The sequence below is a fragment of the Oncorhynchus gorbuscha genome, unplaced genomic scaffold (genome assembly GCF_021184085.1).
Source record: "Oncorhynchus gorbuscha isolate QuinsamMale2020 ecotype Even-year unplaced genomic scaffold, OgorEven_v1.0 Un_scaffold_541, whole genome shotgun sequence".
Classification (NCBI taxonomy): Eukaryota; Metazoa; Chordata; class Actinopteri; order Salmoniformes; family Salmonidae; genus Oncorhynchus; species Oncorhynchus gorbuscha.
In genome coordinates, this window is record NW_025745368.1 from 50370 (window position 1) to 70124 (window position 19755).

The following is a 19755-nucleotide window of genomic DNA, read 5'->3' on the forward strand; positions in this document are numbered from 1 at the left end:
TCAATAGTTGTTTTTAATTCATTAAAAAAAATCTTAAGTGGAATGAATATAACTAATAATATAGAATGACAATAGGGTATAACATTTCATAACTGAACTAATGAATTCAGTGTAACATTGATGTGGCAGCTTTCTTATGTTCTGCTATTGCATTTGTACATACAGCACCTGTCAAACGTGTGTAACTCGGACTCATTCAATGGTTTTTTCTTTATTCGGACTATTTTCTGCATTGTAGAATAACAAGGCAAAGGGTGGCTACTTTGAAGAATCTCAAATATAAAATATATTTTGATTTGTTTAACACTTTTTTTGTTTACTACATAGATTCTATATGTGTTATTTCATAGTTTTGATTTCTTCACTATTATTCTACAATGTAGGAAATAGTCAAAATAAAGAAAACCCTTGAATTAGTTGGTGTGTCCAAACTGTTGACTGGTAGTGTAGGTCACAAATAAATCTATCCCCAGTCAAATTGGAGCACAACTCATGAGTTCCACTGCTCAGACCTAATCCAGTCCCCACCTGTTACTGAAAACAGGGGAGAGATGCCAATTTAAAAACTGCTGCACTCATCCAACATATTACTACTTTACTCAAAAATAATCTGCATGTTTCTCTCTTGATTATTTATCTTAAGGCTCTCCTACTTGTATATTTAAAGAACAATTATAGATCTAACTATATTGTATATATCTACAACTTTTTCAACATTTCAAATAATTTAATCAATTTATCACAAAATCGTTTTGTTGAAATATCTCCAAAAGTTGTGATGAGGACATTTTTGTTGTTGCGTAAGAGCAGTGACAGACTAGGGAATGTGTTGGGAGGGGCAGTAACCCCCTACTACCTTAATATTGGGTGGGTGTTGTTGTTGAATAAGAGCAGTGACAGACTAGGGAATGTGTTGGGAGGGGGCAGTAACCCCTACTACCTTAATATTGGGTGGGTGTTGTAGTTGAATAAGAGCAGTGACAGACTAGGGAATGTGTTGGGAGGGGGCAGTAACCCCTACTACCTTAATATTGGGTGGGTGTTGTTGTTGAATAAGAGCAGTGACAGACTAGGGAATGTGTTGGGAGGGGGCAGTAACCCCCTACTACCTTAATATTGGGTGGGTGTTGTAGTTGAATAAGAGCAGTGACAGACTAGGGAATGTGTTGGGAGGGGCAGTAACCCCCTACTACCTTAATATTGGGTGGGTGTTGTTGTTGAATAAGAGCAGTGACAGACTAGGGAATGTGTTGGGAGGGGCAGTAACCCCCTACTACCTTAATATTGGGTGGGTGTTGTTGTTGAATAAGAGCAGTGACAGACTAGGGAATGTGTTGGGAGGGGGCAGTAACCCCCTACTACCTTAATATTGGGTGGGTGTTGTTGTTGAATAAGAGCAGTGACAGACTAGGGAATGTGTTGGGAGGGGCAGTAACCCCTACTACCTTAATATTGGGTGGGTGTTGTTGTTGAATAAGAGCAGTGACAGACTAGGGAATGTGTTGGGAGGGGGCAGTAACCCCCTACTACCTTAATATTGGGTGGGTGTTGTTGTTGAATAAGAGCAGTGACAGACTAGGGAATGTGTTGGGAGGGGGCAGTAACCCCCTACTACCTTAATATTGGGTGGGTGTTGTTGTTGAATAAGAGCAGTGACAGACTAGGGAATGTGTTGGGAGGGGGCAGTAACCCCTACTACCTTAATATTGGGTGGGTGTTGTTGTTGAATAAGAGCAGTGACAGACTAGGGAATGTGTTGGGAGGGGGCAGTAACCCCTACTACCTTAATATTGGGTGGGTGTTGTTGTTGAATAAGAGCAGTGACAGACTAGGGAATGTGTTGGGAGGGGGCAGTAACCCCTACTACCTTAATGTTGGGTGGGTGTTGTTGTTGAATAAGAGCAGTGACAGACTAGGGAATGTGTTGGGAGGGGGCAGTAACCCCCTACTACCTTAATATTGGGTGAATGCACCAATTTTAAGTCGCTCTGGATAAGAGCGTCTGCTAAATGACTTAAATGTAATGTAATGTAATGTAAATGTTTTTTAAGGGTTGCAAGATGAACTGTTAACAAGGCTACTGGTTGCAGGTAGTTGTTCCCTTCAGCAGGGCCCTTCCAAGGTGCCCTGCACAGTGGCTGAACATTTGTTTCCTGTGTTGTGGGAGCAGTAAGACACATGTGGTCTATCAAATACAGTCAGGCATTTAATAGATATATCTACCCAGGCAAACCGTATGTAGTGTATTGGCATCTCTGGGTTGGGGCCCCCAGTCTATCATCAAGACAAATGATGGGCATCACAGACTCGTTTTAATCTCCATAACAAGAGACTCACTGTGTTGGAAATTAATGAAAACAAGATTGTCTTTCATTTGAGTTGATGTGAAACGCGCAGGCAGCCAGCTGCTAAATGTGGAGGAATGAAGAAGAGAAGAAGAATCAACATTTAGCTTCGGTAGGTGAGAAAAGACTTCCATTTGTTCCCCGCCGCTGGCTCGGAGATAAATTAGCTTGTTTGTCTACCAGCCATCTGTTTGGTATTTGATATGTGCTGCGCACGGGACCCAACGTATCGAATACGGCGCGAGATGAACAGCATCATCATCATCTTGAGGCTGTAAATATGAGAGTTTATCATCATCATGTTGTAGGCTACAATAATAGTTGATGACCAATGGGGATGTTTGGATACAGCCAGCTGTGGCTGCTGAGACTAACCATATTACAATCAATGATGATTACATTACAAATATATTGTAGGCCTACAGTTAATGATGGAAATCAGACCTGTCTTTGTTATCATCACATTTCCAAATAGCTCAATCGTCTGCTTGTAGCACTGAAAGCGGCAATCAGCCGTAGTCTGTCCCTGTCCCCCCCCTGTTTCGCCCCCCACCCCTGTTCCGGTAAAAGGCTGAGGGATGGGGCTGGAGGAGTTTCACCGATCTACAGTTTATAGTTAGAGCTATTGATGCAAGGACTGACCATCCATGATAATCAACATATTCATTTGAACCATGTTTCATATCGTGTTTGTTTCCATGTACTTTGTTTATAAACACTGTAGTAAAACAAGCTTATATTTTGGGTTCTGAAGGGGTACGACAGTTGAACTGAGTTCATGAGGCATTTATACTTTATATTATTCAAGAATCAATGGGTCCATATCATTCATTTATACAAATTAAGTCCAAAAATGGATGAAGCAACTGCTGATTTCCCCTTTAAACATTGTGCCCTTCAGCATCAGTTACTCAGTAAACAGTGGACTTCCTAGAAGTCTTTTTCCATTGGCTCAGTGAACGTTACAGCAGTTACTTCAACCCTGGGCCTGTAGTCAGATCAACAACGAGTGACTCTTCCTCAGGAACACAGCCTAGCAACTCCATTACCATTAGTTGACTGAAGAAGAGAGCAGTAAGGTCTGACAGCAGTTACTTCAACCCTGGGCCTGTAGTCAGATCAACAACGAGTGACTCCATTACCATTATTTGACTGAAGAGGAGAGCAGTAAGGTCTGAAAGGTGTCCTTGCCCCTGTTTTTAATCAAGCCTAATACAATTAAAGTGTGTGTGTTTCTGTCAATAAAAAGAAGCCGGGTTTGGAGCGGAGCTGGTCTTGACTCCTGCTGTTTGCTTTGTTCATTAACAGGAGATGAGCAGATGGCTGCTGGTCTGACGGTCGCTCTGCCTCTCCTCTCTCTACCCTGTCTGTCTCCTCTCTCTACCCTGTCTGTCTCCTCTCTCTACCCTGTCTGTCTCCTCTCTCTACCCTGTCTGTCTCCTCTCTCTACCCTGTCTGTCTCCTCTCTCTACCCTGTCTGTCTCCTCTCTCTACCCTGTCTGTCTCCTCTCTCTACCCTGTCTGTCTCCTCTCTCTACCCTGTCTGTCTCCTCTCTCTACCCTGTCTGTCTCCTCTCTCTACCCTGTCTGTCTCCTCTCTCTACCCTGTATGTCTCCTCTCTCTACCCTGTCTGTCTCCTCTCTCTACCCTGTCTGTCTCCTCTCTCTACCCTGTATGTCTCCTCTCTCTACCCTGTCTGTCTCCTCTCTCTACCCTGTCTGTCTCCTCTCTCTACCCTGTCTGTCTCCTCTCTCTACCCTGTCTGTCTGTCTCCTCTCTCTACCCTGTCTGTCTCCTCTCTCTACCCTGTCTGTCTCCTCTCTCTACCCTGTCTGTCTCCTCTCTCTACCCTGTCTGTCTCCTCTCTCTACCCTGTCTGTCTCCTCTCTCTACCCTGTCTGTCTCCTCTCTCTACCCTGTCTGTCTCCTCTCTCTACCCTGTATGTCTCCTCTCTCTACCCTGTCTGTCTCCTCTCTCTACCCTGTCTGTCTCCTCTCTCTACCCTGTCTGTCTGTCTCCTCTCTCTACCCTGTATGTCTCCTCTCTCTACCCTGTCTGTCTCCTCTCTCTACCCTGTCTGTCTCCTCTCTCTACCCTGTCTGTCTCCTCTCTCTACCCTGTCTGTCTGTCTCCTCTCTCTACCCTGTCTGTCTCCTCTCTCTACCCTGTCTGTCTGTCTCCTCTCTTTACCCTGTCTGTCTGTCTCCTCTCTCTACCCTGTCTGTCTCCTCTCTCTACCCTGTCTGTCTCCTCTCTCTACCCTGTCTGTCTCCTCTCTCTACCCTGTCTGTCTCCTCTCTCTACCCTGTCTGTCTCCTCTCTCTACCCTGTCTGTCTGTCTCCTCTCTCTACCCTGTCTGTCTGTCTCCTCTCTCTACCCTGTCTGTCTCCTCTCTCTACCCTGTCTGTCTGTCTCCTCTCTTTACCCTGTCTGTCTGTCTCCTCTCTCTACCCTGTCTGTCTCCTCTCTCTACCCTGTCTGTCTCCTCTCTCTACCCTGTCTGTCTCCTCTCTCTACCCTGTCTGTCTCCTCTCTCTACCCTGTCTGTCTCCTCTCTCTACCCTGTCTGTCTCCTCTCTCTACCCTGTCTGTCTCCTCTCTCTACCCTGTCTGTCTGTCCTCTCTCTACCCTGTCTGTCTGTCTCCTCTCTCTACCCTGTCTGTCTCCTCTCTCTACCCTGTCTGTCTCCTCTCTCTACCCTGTCTGTCTGTCTCCTCTCTCTACCCTGTCTGTCTCCTCTCTCTACCCTGTCTGTCTCCTCTCTCTACCCTGTCTGTCTGTCTCCTCTCTCTACCCTGTCTGTCTCCTCTCTCTACCCTGTCTGTCTCCTCTCTCTACCCTGTCTGTCTCCTCTCTCTACCCTGTCTGTCTCCTCTCTCTACCCTGTCTGTCTGTCTCCTCTCTCTACCCCCTGTCTGTCTCCTCTCTCTACCCTGTCTGTCTGTCTCCTCTCTCTACCCTGTCTGTCTCCTCTCTCTACCCTGTCTGTCTGTCTGTCTCTCTCTCTACCCTGTCTGTCTCCTCTCTCTACCTGTCTGTCTGTCTCCTCTCTCTACCCTGTCTGTCTGTCTCCTCTCTCTACCCTGTCTGTCTCCTCTCTCTCTGTCTGTCTCCTCTCTCTACCCTGTCTGTCTCCTCTCTCTACCCTGTCTGTCTCCTCTCTCTACCCTGTCTGTCTGTCTCCTCTCTCTACCCTGTCTGTCTCCTCTCTCTCTGCCCTGTCTGTCTCCTCTCTCCTCTCTCTCTGTCTGTCTCCTCTCTCTACCCTGTCTGTCTCCTCTCTCTACCCTGTCTGTCTGTCTGTCCTCTCTCTACCCTGTCTGTCTGTCTCCTCTCTCTACCCTGTCTGTCTCCTCTCTCTACCCTGTCTGTCTCCTCTCTCTACCCTGTCTGTCTCCTCTCTCTACCCTGTCTGTCTCCTCTCTCTACCCTGTCTGTCTGTCTCCTCTCTCTACCCTGCCTGTCTGTCTCCTCTCTCTACCCTGTCTGTCTGTCTCCTCTCTCTACCCTGTCTGTCTCCTCTCTCTACCCTGTACCCTGTCTGTCTCCTCTCTCTACCCTGTCTGTCTCCTCTCTCTACCCTGTCTGTCTCCTCTCTCTACCCTGTCTGTCTGTCTCCTCTCTCTACCCTGTCTGTCTCCTCTCTCTACCCTGTCTGTCTGTCTCCTCTCTCTACCCTGTCTGTCTCCTCTCTCTACCCTGTCTGTCTCCTCTCTCTACCCTGTCTGTCTCCTCTCTCTACCCTGTCTGTCTCCTCTCTCTACACTGTCTGTCTCCTCTCTCTACCCTGTCTGTCTCCTCTCTCTACCCTGTCTGTCTCCTCTCTCTACACTGTCTGTCTCCTCTCTCTACCCTGTCTGTCTCCTCTCTCTACCCTGTCTGTCTGTCTCCTCTCTCTACCCTGTCTGTCTCCTCTCTCTACCCTGTCTGTCTCCTCTCTCTACCCTGTCTGTCTCATCTCTCTACACTGTCTCCCCTCTCTACACTGTCTGTCTCCTCTCTCTACACTGTCTGTCTCCTCTCTCTACCCTGTCTGTCTGTCTCCTCTCTCTACCCTGTCTGTCTCCTCTCTCTACCCTGTCTGTCTGTCTCCTCTCTCTACCCTGTCTGTCTGTCTCCTCTCTCTACCCTGTCTGTCTGTCTCCTCTCTCTACCCTGTCTGTCTGTCTACCCTGTCTGTCTGTCTCTCTCTACCCTGTCTGTCTGTCTGTCTGTCTCCTCTCTCTACCCTGTCTGTCTGTCTCCTCTCTACCCTGTCTGTCTCCTCTCTCTACCCTGTCTGTCTCCTCTCTCTACCCTGTCTGTCTCCTCTCTCTACACTGTCTGTCTCCCTCTCTCTACCCTGTCTGTCTCCTCTCTCTACCCTGTCTGTCTGTCTCCTCTCTCTACCCTGTCTGTCTCCTCTCTCTACCCTGTCTGTCTGTCTCCTCTCTCTACCCTGTCTGTCTCATCTCTCTACACTGTCTCCCCTCTCTACACTGTCTGTCTCCTCTCTCTACACTGTCTGTCTCCTCTCTCTACCCTGTCTGTCTGTCTCCTCTCTCTACCCTGTCTGTCTCCTCTCTCTACCCTGTCTGTCTCCTCTCTCTACCCTGTCTGTCTCCTCTCTCTACCCTGTCTGTCTCCTCTCTCTACCCTGTCTGTCTGTCTCCTCTCTCTACCCTGTCTGTCTCCTCTCTCTACCCTGTCTGTCTGTCTCCTCTCTTTACCCTGTCTGTCTGTCTCCTCTCTCTACCCTGTCTGTCTCCTCTCTCTACCCTGTCTGTCTCCTCTCTCTACCCTGTCTGTCTCCTCTCTCTACCCTGTCTGTCTCCTCTCTCTACCCTGTCTGTCTCCTCTCTCTACCCTGTCTGTCTGTCTCCTCTCTCTACCCTGTCTGTCTGTCTCCTCTCTCTACCCTGTCTGTCTCCTCTCTCTACCCTGTCTGTCTGTCTCCTCTCTTTACCCTGTCTGTCTGTCTCCTCTCTCTACCCTGTCTGTCTCCTCTCTCTACCCTGTCTGTCTCCTCTCTCTACCCTGTCTGTCTCCTCTCTCTACCCTGTCTGTCTCCTCTCTCTACCCTGTCTGTCTCCTCTCTCTACCCTGTCTGTCTCCTCTCTCTACCCTGTCTGTCTCCTCTCTCTACCCTGTCTGTCTCCTCTCTCTACCCTGTCTGTCTCCTCTCTCTACCCTGTCTGTCTGTCTCCTCTCTCTACCCTGTCTGTCTCCTCTCTCTACCCTGTCTGTCTCCTCTCTCTACCCTGTCTGTCTGTCTCCTCTCTCTACCCTGTCTGTCTCCTCTCTCTACCCTGTCTGTCTCCTCTCTCTACCCTGTCTGTCTGTCTCCTCTCTCTACCCTGTCTGTCTCCTCTCTCTACCCTGTCTGTCTCCTCTCTCTACCCTGTCTGTCTCCTCTCTCTACCCTGTCTGTCTCCTCTCTCTACCCTGTCTGTCTCCTCTCTCTACCCTGTCTGTCTCCTCTCTCTACCCTGTCTGTCTCCTCTCTCTACCCTGTCTGTCTCCTCTCTCTACCCTGTCTGTCTCCTCTCTCTACCCTGTATGTCTCCTCTCTCTACCCTGTCTGTCTCCTCTCTCTACCCTGTCTGTCTCCTCTCTCTACCCTGTCTGTCTCCTCTCTCTACCCTGTATGTCTCCTCTCTCTACCCTGTCTGTCTCCTCTCTCTACCCTGTCTGTCTCCTCTCTCTACCCTGTCTGTCTCCTCTCTCTACCCTGTCTGTCTGTCTCCTCTCTCTACCCTGTCTGTCTGTCTCTCTCTCTACCCTGTCTGTCTGTCTCCTCTCTTTACCCTGTCTGTCTGTCTCCTCTCTCTACCCTGTCTGTCTCCTCTCTCTACCCTGTCTGTCTCCTCTCTCTACCCTGTCTGTCTCCTCTCTCTACCCTGTCTGTCTCCTCTCTCTACCCTGTCTGTCTCCTCTCTCTACCCTGTCTGTCTCCTCTCTCTACCCTGTCTGTCTCCTCTCTCTACCCTGTCTGTCTGTCTCCTCTCTCTACCCTGTCTGTCTCCTCTCTCTACCCTGTCTGTCTCCTCTCTCTACCCTGTCTGTCTCCTCTCTCTACCCTGTCTGTCTCCTCTCTCTACCCTGTCTGTCTCCTCTCTCTACCCTGTCTGTCTCCTCTCTCTACCCTGTCTGTCTGTCTCCTCTCTCTACCCTGTCTGTCTCCTCTCTCTACCCTGTCTGTCTCCTCTCTCTACCCTGTCTGTCTGTCTCCTCTCTCTACCCTGTCTGTCTCCTCTCTCTACCCTGTCTGTCTCCTCTCTCTACCCTGTCTGTCTCCTCTCTCTACCCTGTCTGTCTCCTCTCTCTACCCTGTCTGTCTGTCTCCTCTCTCTACCCTGCCTGTCTGTCTCCTCTCTCTACCCTGTCTGTCTGTCTCCTCTCTCTACCCTGTCTGTCTCCTCTCTCTACCCTGTCTGTCTGTCTCCTCTCTCTACCCTGTCTGTCTCCTCTCTCTACCCTGTCTGTCTCCTCTCTCTACCCTGTCTGTCTGTCTCCTCTCTCTACCCTGTCTGTCTCCTCTCTCTACCCTGTCTGTCTGTCTCCTCTCTCTACCCTGTCTGTCTCCTCTCTCTACCCTGTCTGTCTCCTCTCTCTACCCTGTCTGTCTCCTCTCTCTACCCTGTCTGTCTCCTCTCTCTACCCTGTCTGTCTGTCTCCTCTCTCTACCCTGTCTGTCTGTCTCCTCTCTCTACCCTGTCTGTCTGTCTCCTCTCTCTACCCTGTCTGTCTGTCTCCTCTCTCTACCCTGTCTGTCTGTCTCCTCTCTCTACCCTGTCTGTCTCCTCTCTCTAGACTGTCTGTCTCCTCTCTCTACCCTGTCTGTCTCCTCTCTCTACCCTGTCTGTCTCCTCTCTCTACCCTGTCTGTCTCCTCTCTCTACCCTGTCTGTCTGTCTCCTCTCTCTACCCTGTCTGTCTGTCTCCTCTCTCTACCCTGTCTGTCTCCTCTCTCTACCCTGTCTGTCTCCTCTCTCTACCCTGTCTGTCTCCTCTCTCTACCCTGTCTGTCTCCTCTCTCTACCCTGTCTGTCTGTCTCCTCTCTCTACCCTGTCTGTCTCCTCTCTCTACCCCTGTCTGTCTCCTCTCTCTACCCTGTCTGTCTCTCTCTCTCTACCCTGTCTGTCTGTCTCTCTCTCTACCCTGTCTGTCTCCTCTCTCTACCCTGTCTGTCTCCTCTCTCTACCCTGTCTGTCTGTCTCCTCTCTCTACCCTGTCTGTCTCCTCTCTCTACCCTGTCTGTCTCCTCTCTCTACCCTGTCTGTCTCCTCTCTCTACCCTGTCTGTCTCCTCTCTCTACCCTGTCTGTCTGTCTCCTCTCTCTACCCTGCCTGTCTGTCTCCTCTCTCTACCCTGTCTGTCTGTCTCCTCTCTCTACCCTGTCTGTCTCCTCTCTCTACCCTGTCTGTCTGTCTCCTCTCTACCCTGTCTGTCTCCTCTCTCTACCCTGTCTGTCTCCTCTCTCTACCCTGTCTGTCTGTCTCCTCTCTCTACCCTGTCTGTCTCCTCTCTCTACCCTGTCTGTCTGTCTCCTCTCTCTACCCTGTCTGTCTCCTCTCTCTACCCTGTCTGTCTCCTCTCTCTACCCTGTCTGTCTCCTCTCTCTACCCTGTCTGTCTCCTCTCTCTACCCTGTCTGTCTGTCTCCTCTCTCTACCCTGTCTGTCTGTCTCCTCTCTCTACCCTGTCTGTCTGTCTCCTCTCTCTACCCTGTCTGTCTGTCTCTCTCTCTACCCTGTCTGTCTGTCTCCTCTCTCTACCTGTCTGTCTGTCTGTCTCCTCTCTCTAGACTGTCTGTCTCCTCTCTCTACCCTGTCTGTCTCCTCTCTCTACCCTGTCTGTCTCCTCTCTCTACCCTGTCTGTCTCCTCTCTCTACCCTGTCTGTCTCCTCTCTCTACCCTGTCTGTCTGTCTCCTCTCTCTACCCTGTCTGTCTCCTCTCTCTACCCTGTCTGTCTCCTCTCTCTACCCTGTCTGTCTCCTCTCTCTACCCTGTCTGTCTCCTCTCTCTACCCTGTCTGTCTGTCTCTCTCTCTACCCTGTCTGTCTGTCTCCTCTCTCTACCCTGTCTGTCTGTCTCCTCTCTCTACCCTGTCTGTCTGTCTCCTCTCTCTACCCTGTCTGTCTCCTCTCTCTACCCTGTCTGTCTCCTCTCTCTACCCTGTCTGTCTCCTCTCTCTACCCTGTCTGTCTGTCTCCTCTCTCTACCCTGTCTGTCTGTCTCCTCTCTCTACCCTGTCTGTCTGTCTCCTCTCTCTACCCTGTCTGTCTGTCTCTCTCTCTACCCTGTCTGTCTCCTCTCTCTACCCTGTCTGTCTCCCTCTCTCTACCCTGTCTGTCTCCTCTCTCTACCCTGTCTGTCTCCTCTCTCTACCCTGTCTGTCTCCTCTCTCTACCCTGTCTGTCTCCTCTCTCTACACTGTCTGTCTCCTCTCTCTACCCTGTCTGTCTCCTCTCTCTACCCTGTCTGTCTCCTCTCTCTACACTGTCTGTCTCCTCTCTCTACCCTGTCTGTCTCCTCTCTCTACCCTGTCTGTCTGTCTCCTCTCTCTACCCTGTCTGTCTCCTCTCTCTACCCTGTCTGTCTCCTCTCTCTACCCTGTCTGTCTCCTCTCTCTACCTGTCTGTCTCCTCTCTCTACCCTGTCTGTCTCCTCTCTCTACCCTGTCTGTCTCCTCTCTCTACCCTGTCTGTCTGTCTCCTCTCTCTACCCTGTCTGTCTCCTCTCTCTACCCTGTCTGTCTGTCTCCTCTCTCTACCCTGTCTGTCTGTCTCCTCTCTCTACCCTGTCTGTCTGTCTCCTCTCTCTACCTGTCTGTCTGTCTCCTCTCTCTACCCTGTCTGTCTGTCTGTCTGTCTCCTCTCTCTACCCTGTCTGTCTGTCTCCTCTCTACCCTGTCTGTCTCCTCTCTCTACCCTGTCTGTCTCCTCTCTCTACCCTGTCTGTCTCCTCTCTCTACCCTGTCTGTCTCCTCTCTCTACCCTGTCTGTCTCCTCTCTCTACCCTGTCTGTCTCCTCTCTCTACCCTGTCTGTCTGTCTCCTCTCTCTACCCTGTCTGTCTCCTCTCTCTACACTGTCTCTCCCTCTCTACACTGTCTGTCTCCTCTCTCTACCCTGTCTGTCTCCTCTCTCTACCCTGTCTGTCTGTCTCCTCTCTCTACCCTGTCTGTCTCCTCTCTCTACCCTGTATGTCTCTCTCTCTACCCTGTCTGTCTCCTCTCTCTACCCTGTCTGTCTCCTCTCTCTACCCTGTCTGTCTCCTCTCTCTACCCTGTCTGTCTGTCTCCTCTCTACCCTGTCTGTCTCCTCTCTCTACCCTGTCTGTCTGTCTCCTCTCTTTACCCTGTCTGTCTGTCTCCTCTCTCTACCCTGTCTGTCTCCTCTCTCTACCCTGTCTGTCTCCTCTCTCTACCCTGTCTGTCTCCTCTCTCTACCCTGTCTGTCTCCTCTCTCTACCCTGTCTGTCTCCTCTCTCTACCCTGTCTGTCTGTCTCCTCTCTCTACCCTGTCTGTCTGTCTCTCTCTACCCTGTCTGTCTCCTCTCTCTACCCTGTCTGTCTGTCTCCTCTCTTTACCCTGTCTGTCTGTCTCTCTCTCTACCCTGTCTGTCTCTCTCTACCCTGTCTGTCTCCTCTCTCTACCCTGTCTGTCTCCTCTCTCTACCCTGTCTGTCTCCTCTCTCTACCCTGTCTGTCTCCTCTCTCTACCCTGTCTGTCTCCTCTCTCTACCCTGTCTGTCTCCTCTCTCTACCCTGTCTGTCTCCTCTCTCTACCCTGTCTGTCTCCTCTCTCTACCCTGTCTGTCTGTCTCCTCTCTCTACCCTGTCTGTCTCCCTCTCTCTACCCTGTCTGTCTCCTCTCTCTACCCTGTCTGTCTGTCTCCTCTCTCTACCCTGTCTGTCTCCTCTCTCTACCCTGTCTGTCTCCTCTCTCCCCCTGTCTGTCTGTCTCCTCTCTCTACCCTGTCTGTCTCCCTCTCTCTACCCTGTCTGTCTCCTCTCTCTACCCTGTCTGTCTGTCTCCTCTCTCTACCCTGCCTGTCTGTCTCCTCTCTCTACCCTGTCTGTCTGTCTCTCTCTCTCTACCCCCTGTCTGTCTCCTCTCTCTACCCTGTCTGTCTGTCTCTCTCTCTACCCTGTCTGTCTCCTCTCTCTACCCTGTCTGTCTGTCTCCTCTCTCTACCCTGTCTGTCTGTCTCCTCTCTCTACCCTGTCTGTCTCCTACCCTCTCTACCCTGTCTGTCTGTCTCCTCTCTCTACCCTGTCTGTCTCCCTCTCTCTACCTGTCTGTCTGTCTCCTCTCTCTACCCTGTCTGTCTCCTCTCTCTACCCTGTCTGTCTCCTCTCTCTACCCTGTCTGTCTCCTCTCTCTACCCTGTCTGTCTCCTCTCTCTACCCTGTCTGTCTGTCTCCTCTCTCTACCCTGTCTGTCTCCTCTCTCTACCCTGTCTGTCTGTCTCCTCTCTCTACCATGTCTGTCTGTCTCCTCTCTCTACCCTGTCTGTCTCCTCTCTCTACCCTGTCTGTCTCCTCTCTCTACCCTGTCTGTCTCCTCTCTCTACCCTGTCTGTCTCCTCTCTCTACCCTGTCTGTCTCCTCTCTCTACCCTGTCTGTCTGTCTCCTCTCTCTACCCTGTCTGTCTGTCTCCTCTCTCTACCCTGTCTGTCTCCTCTCTCTACCCTGTCTGTCTGTCTCCTCTCTTTACCCTGTCTGTCTGTCTCCTCTCTCTACCCTGTCTGTCTCCCTCTCTCTACCCTGTCTGTCTCCTCTCTCTACCCTGTCTGTCTCCTCTCTCTACCCTGTCTGTCTCCTCTCTCTACCCTGTCTGTCTCCTCTCTCTACCCTGTCTGTCTCCTCTCTCTACCCTGTCTGTCTCCTCTCTCTACCCTGTCTGTCTCCTCTCTCTACCCTGTCTGTCTCCTCTCTCTACCCTGTCTGTCTCCTCTCTCTACCCTGTCTGTCTCCTCTCTCTACCCTGTCTGTCTGTCTCCTCTCTCTACCCTGTCTGTCTCCTCTCTCTACCCTGTCTGTCTCCCTCTCTACCCTGTCTGTCTCCTCTCTCTACCCTGTCTGTCTGTCTCCTCTCTCTACCCTGTCTGTCTCCTCTCTCTACCCTGTCTGTCTCCTCTCTCTACCCTGTCTGTCTCTCTCTCTCTACCCTGTCTGTCTCTCTCTCTCTACCCTGTCTGTCTGTCTCCTCTCTCTACCCTGCCTGTCTGTCTCCTCTCTCTACCCTGTCTGTCTGTCTCCTCTCTCTACCCTGTCTGTCTCCTCTCTCTACCCTGTCTGTCTGTCTCCTCTCTCTACCCTGTCTGTCTCCTCTCTCTACCCTGTCTGTCTCCTCTCTCTACCCTGTCTGTCTGTCTCCTCTCTCTACCCTGTCTGTCTCCTCTCTCTACCCTGTCTGTCTGTCTCCTCTCTCTACCCTGTCTGTCTCCTCTCTCTACCCTGTCTGTCTCCTCTCTCTACCCTGTCTGTCTCCTCTCTCTACCCTGTCTGTCTCCTCTCTCTACCCTGTCTGTCTGTCTCCTCTCTCTACCCTGTCTGTCTGTCTCCTCTCTCTACCCTGTCTGTCTGTCTCCTCTCTCTACCCTGTCTGTCTGTCTCCTCTCTCTACCCTGTCTGTCTGTCTCCTCTCTCTACCCTGTCTGTCTCCTCTCTCTAGACTGTCTGTCTCCTCTCTCTACCCTGTCTGTCTCCTCTCTCTACCCTGTCTGTCTCCTCTCTCTACCCTGTCTGTCTCCTCTCTCTACCCTGTCTGTCTCCTCTCTCTACCCTGTCTGTCTGTCTCCTCTCTCTACCCTGTCTGTCTGTCTCCTCTCTCTACCCTGTCTGTCTCCTCTCTCTACCCTGTCTGTCTGTCTCCTCTCTCTACCCTGTCTGTCTCCTCTCTCTACCCTGTCTGTCTGTCTCCTCTCTCTACCCTGTCTGTCTGTCTCCTCTCTCTACCCTGTCTGTCTGTCTCCTCTCTCTACCCTGTCTGTCTGTCTCCTCTCTCTACCCTGTCTGTCTCCTCTCTCTACACTGTCTGTCTCCTCTCTCTACCCTGTCTGTCTCCTCTCTCTACCCTGTCTGTCTGTCTGTCTCCTCTCTCTACCCTGTCTGTCTGTCTCCTCTCTCTACCCTGTCTGTCTGTCTCCTCTCTCTACCCTGTCTGTCTGTCTCCTCTCTCTACCCTGTCTGTCTCCTCTCTCTACACTGTCTGTCTCCTCTCTCTACCCTGTCTGTCTCCTCTCTCTACCCTGTCTGTCTCCTCTCTCTACCCTGTCTGTCTCCTCTCTCTACCCTGTCTGTCTCCTCTCTCTACACTGTCTGTCTCCTCTCTCTACCCTGTCTGTCTCCTCTCTCTACCCTGTCTGTCTCCTCTCTCTACACTGTCTGTCTCCTCTCTCTACCCTGTCTGTCTCCTCTCTCTACCCTGTCTGTCTGTCTCCTCTCTCTACCCTGTCTGTCTCCTCTCTCTACCCTGTCTGTCTCCTCTCTCTACCCTGTCTGTCTCATCTCTCTACACTGTCTGTCTCCCCTCTCTACACTGTCTGTCTCCTCTCTCTACACTGTCTGTCTCCTCTCTCTACCCTGTCTGTCTGTCTCCTCTCTCTACCCTGTCTGTCTCCTCTCTCTACCCTGTCTGTCTGTCTCCTCTCTCTACCCTGTCTGTCTGTCTCTCTCTCTGTCTACCCTGTCTGTCTGTCTCCTCTCTCTACCCTGTCTGTCTGTCTCCCTCTCTCTACCCTGTCTGTCTGTCTCCTCTCTCTACCCTGTCTGTCTGTCTCCTCTCTCTACCCTGTCTGTCTGTCTCCTCTCTCTACCCTGTCTGTCTCCTCTCTCTACCCTGTCTGTCTCATCTCTCTACCCTGTCTGTCTCCTCTCTCTACACTGTCTGTCTCCTCTCTCTACCCTGTCTGTCTCCTCTCTCTACCCTGTCTGTCTGTCTCCTCTCTCTACCCTGTCTGTCTCCTCTCTCTACCCTGTCTGTCTGTCTCCTCTCTCTACCCTGTCTGTCTCATCTCTCTACACTGTCTGTCCTCTCTCTACACTGTCTGTCTCCTCTCTCTACCCTGTCTGTCTCCTCTCTCTACCCTGTCTGTCTGTCTCCTCTCTCTACCCTGTCTGTCTGTCTCCTCTCTCTACCCTCTCTGTCTGTCTCTCTCTCTCTACCCTGTCTGTCTCCTCTCTCTACCCTGTCTGTCTGTCTCCTCTCTACCCTGTCTGTCTCCTCTCTCTACCCTGTCTGTCTGTCTCCTCTCTCTACCCTGTCTGTCTCCTCTCTCTACCCTGTCTGTCTGTCTCCTCTCTCTACCCTGTCTGTCTGTCTCCTCTCTCTACCCTGTCTGTCTGTCTCCTCTCTCTACCCTGTCTGTCTGTCTCCTCTCTCTACCCTGTCTGTCTCCTCTCTCTACACTGTCTGTCTCCTCTCTCTACCCTGTCTGTCTCCTCTCTCTACCCTGTCTGTCTGTCTCCTCTCTCTACCCTGTCTGTCTGTCTCCTCTCTCTACCCTGTCTGTCTGTCTCCTCTCTCTACCCTGTCTGTCTGTCTCCTCTCTCTACCCTGTCTGTCTCCTCTCTCTACACTGTCTGTCTCCTCTCTCTACCCTGTCTGTCTCCTCTCTCTACCCTGTCTGTCTCCTCTCTCTACCCTGTCTGTCTCCTCTCTCTACCCTGTCTGTCTCCTCTCTCTACACTGTCTGTCTCCTCTCTCTACCCTGTCTGTCTCCTCTCTCTACCCTGTCTGTCTCCTCTCTCTACACTGTCTGTCTCCTCTCTCTACCCTGTCTGTCTCCTCTCTCTACCCTGTCTGTCTGTCTCCTCTCTCTACCCTGTCTGTCTCCTCTCTCTACCCTGTCTGTCTCATCTCTCTACACTGTCTCCCCTCTCTACACTGTCTGTCTCCTCTCTCTACACTGTCTGTCTCCTCTCTCTACCCTGTCTGTCTGTCTCCTCTCTCTACCCTGTCTGTCTCCTCTCTCTACCCTGTCTGTCTGTCTCCTCTCTCTACCCTGTCTGTCTGTCTCCTCTCTCTACCCTGTCTGTCTGTCTCCTCTCTCTACCCTGTCTGTCTGTCTCCTCTCTCTACCCTGTCTGTCTGTCTCCTCTCTCTACCCTGTCTGTCTGTCTGTCTGTCTCCTCTCTCTACCCTGTCTGTCTGTCTCCTCTCTACCCTGTCTGTCTCCTCTCTCTACCCTGTCTGTCTCCTCTCTCTACCCTGTCTGTCTCCTCTCTCTACACTGTCTGTCTCCTCTCTCTACCCTGTCTGTCTCCTCTCTCTACCCTGTCTGTCTGTCTCCTCTCTCTACCCTGTCTGTCTCCTCTCTCTACCCTGTCTGTCTGTCTCCTCTCTCTACCCTGTCTGTCTCATCTCTCTACACTGTCTCCCCTCTCTACACTGTCTGTCTCCTCTCTCTACACTGTCTGTCTCCTCTCTCTACCCTGTCTGTCTGTCTCCTCTCTCTACCCTGTCTGTCTCCTCTCTCTACCCTGTCTGTCTCCTCTCTCTACCCTGTCTGTCTCCTCTCTCTACCCTGTCTGTCTGTCTCCTCTCTACCCTGTCTGTCTCCTCTCTCTACCCTGTCTGTCTCCTCTCTCTACCCTGTCTGTCTCCTCTCTCTACTCTGTCTGTCTCATCTCTCTACCCTGTCTGTCTCCTCTCTCTACCCTGTCTGTCTGTCTCCTCTCTCTACCCTGTCTTTCTCCTCTCTCTACCCTGTCTGTCTCCTCTCTCTACCCTGTCTGTCTCCTCTCTCTACCCTGTCTGTCTCCTCTCTCTACCCTGTCTGTCTCCTCTCTCTACTCTGTCTGTCTCATCTCTCTACCCTGTCTGTCTCCTCTCTCTACCCTGTCTGTCTCCTCTCTCTACACTGTCTGTCTCCTCTCTCTACCCTGTCTGTCTCCTCTCTCTACCCTGTCTGTCTGTCTCCTCTCTCTACCCTGTCTGTCTCCTCTCTCTACCCTGTCTGTCTCCTCTCTCTACCCTGTCTGTCTCATCTCTCTACACTGTCTCCCCTCTCTACACTGTCTGTCTCCTCTCTCTACACTGTCTGTCTCCTCTCTCTACCCTGTCTGTCTGTCTCCTCTCTCTACCCTGTCTGTCTCCTCTCTCTACTCTGTCTGTCTCCTCTCTCTACCCTGTCTGTCTGTCTGTCTGTCTCCTCTCTCTACCCTGTCTGTCTCCTCTCTCTACCCTGTCTGTCTCCTCTCTCTACCCTGTCTGTCTGTCTGTCTGTCTCCTCTCTCTACCCTGTCTGTCTGTCTCCTCTCTACCCTGTCTGTCTCCTCTCTCTACCCTGTCTGTCTCCTCTCTCTACCCTGTCTGTCTCCTCTCTCTACACTGTCTGTCTCCTCTCTCTACCCTGTCTGTCTCCTCTCTCTACCCTGTCTGTCTGTCTCCTCTCTCTACCCTGTCTGTCTGTCTCCTCTCTCTACCCTGTCTGTCTCCTCTCTCTACCCTGTCTGTCTGTCTCCTCTCTCTACCCTGTCTGTCTCATCTCTCTACACTGTCTCCCCTCTCTACACTGTCTGTCTCCTCTCTCTACACTGTCTGTCTCCTCTCTCTACCCTGTCTGTCTCCTCTCTCTACCCTGTCTGTCTCCTCTCTCTACCCTGTCTGTCTCCTCTCTCTACCCTGTCTGTCTGTCTCCTCTCTACCCTGTCTGTCTCCTCTCTCTACCCTGTCTGTCTCCTCTCTCTACCCTGTCTGTCTCCTCTCTCTACCCTGTCTGTCTCCTCTCTCTACCCTGTCTGTCTGTCTCCTCTCTACCCTGTCTGTCTCCTCTCTCTACCCTGTCTGTCTCCTCTCTCTACCCTGTCTGTCTCCTCTCTCTACTCTGTCTGTCTCATCTCTCTACCCTGTCTGTCTCCTCTCTCTACCCTGTCTGTCTGTCTCCTCTCTCTACCCTGTCTTTCTCCTCTCTCTACCCTGTCTGTCTCCTCTCTCTACCCTGTCTGTCTCCTCTCTCTACCCTGTCTGTCTCCTCTCTCTACCCTGTCTGTCTCCTCTCTCTACTCTGTCTGTCTCATCTCTCTACCCTGTCTGTCTCCTCTCTCTACCCTGTCTGTCTGTCTCCTCTCTCTACCCTGTCTTTCTCTCTCTCTACCTGTCTGTCTGTCTCCTCTCTCTACTCTGTCTGTCTCTCTCTCTACTCTGTCTGTCTCATCTCTCTACCCTGTCTGTCTCCTCTCTCTACTCTGTCTGTCTCATCTCTCTACCCTGTCTGTCTCCTCTCTCTACCCTGTCTGTCTGTCTCCTCTCTCTACCCTGTCTGTCTCCTCTCTCTACCCTGTCTGTCTGTCTCCTCTCTCTACCCTGTCTGTCTCCTCTCTCTACCCTGTCTGTCTGTCTCCTCTCTTTACCCTGTCTGTCTGTCTCCTCTCTCTACCCTGTCTGTCTCCTCTCTCTACCCTGTCTGTCTCCTCTCTCTACCCTGTCTGTCTCCTCTCTCTACCCTGTCTGTCTCCTCTCTCTACCCTGTCTGTCTCCTCTCTCTACCCTGTCTGTCTGTCTCCTCTCTCTACCCTGTCTGTCTCCTCTCTCTACCCTGTCTGTCTGTCTCCTCTCTCTACCCTGTCTGTCTCCTCTCTCTACCCTGTCTGTCTCCTCTCTCTACCCTGTCTGTCTCTCTCTCTCTACCCTGTCTGTCTCCTCTCTCTACCCTGTATGTCTCCTCTCTCTACCCTGTCTGTCTCCTCTCTCTACCCTGTCTGTCTCCCTCTCTCTACCCTGTCTGTCTCCTCTCTCTACCCTGTATGTCTCTCTCTCTACCCTGTCTGTCTCCTCTCTCTACCCTGTCTGTCTCCTCTCTCTACCCTGTCTGTCTCCTCTCTCTACCCTGTCTGTCTGTCTCCTCTCTCTACCCTGTCTGTCTCCTCTCTCTACCCTGTCTGTCTGTCTCCTCTCTTTACCCTGTCTGTCTGTCTCCTCTCTCTACCCTGTCTGTCTCCTCTCTCTACCCTGTCTGTCTCCTCTCTCTACCCTGTCTGTCTCCTCTCTCTACCCTGTCTGTCTCCTCTCTCTACCCTGTCTGTCTGTCTCCTCTCTCTACCCTGTCTGTCTGTCCTCTCTCTACCCTGTCTGTCTCCTCTCTCTACCCTGTCTGTCTGTCTCCTCTCTTTACCCTGTCTGTCTGTCTCCTCTCTCTACCCTGTCTGTCTCCTCTCTCTACCCTGTCTGTCTCCTCTCTCTACCCTGTCTGTCTCCCTCTCTCTACCCTGTCTGTCTCTCTCTCTACCCTGTCTGTCTCTCTCTCTACCCTGTCTGTCTCCTCTCTCTACCCTGTCTGTCTCCTCTCTCTACCCTGTCTGTCTCCTCTCTCTACCCTGTCTGTCTGTCTCCTCTCTCTACCCTGTCTGTCTGTCTCTCTCTCTACCCTGTCTGTCTCCTCTCTCTACCCTGTCTGTCTCCTCTCTCTACCCTG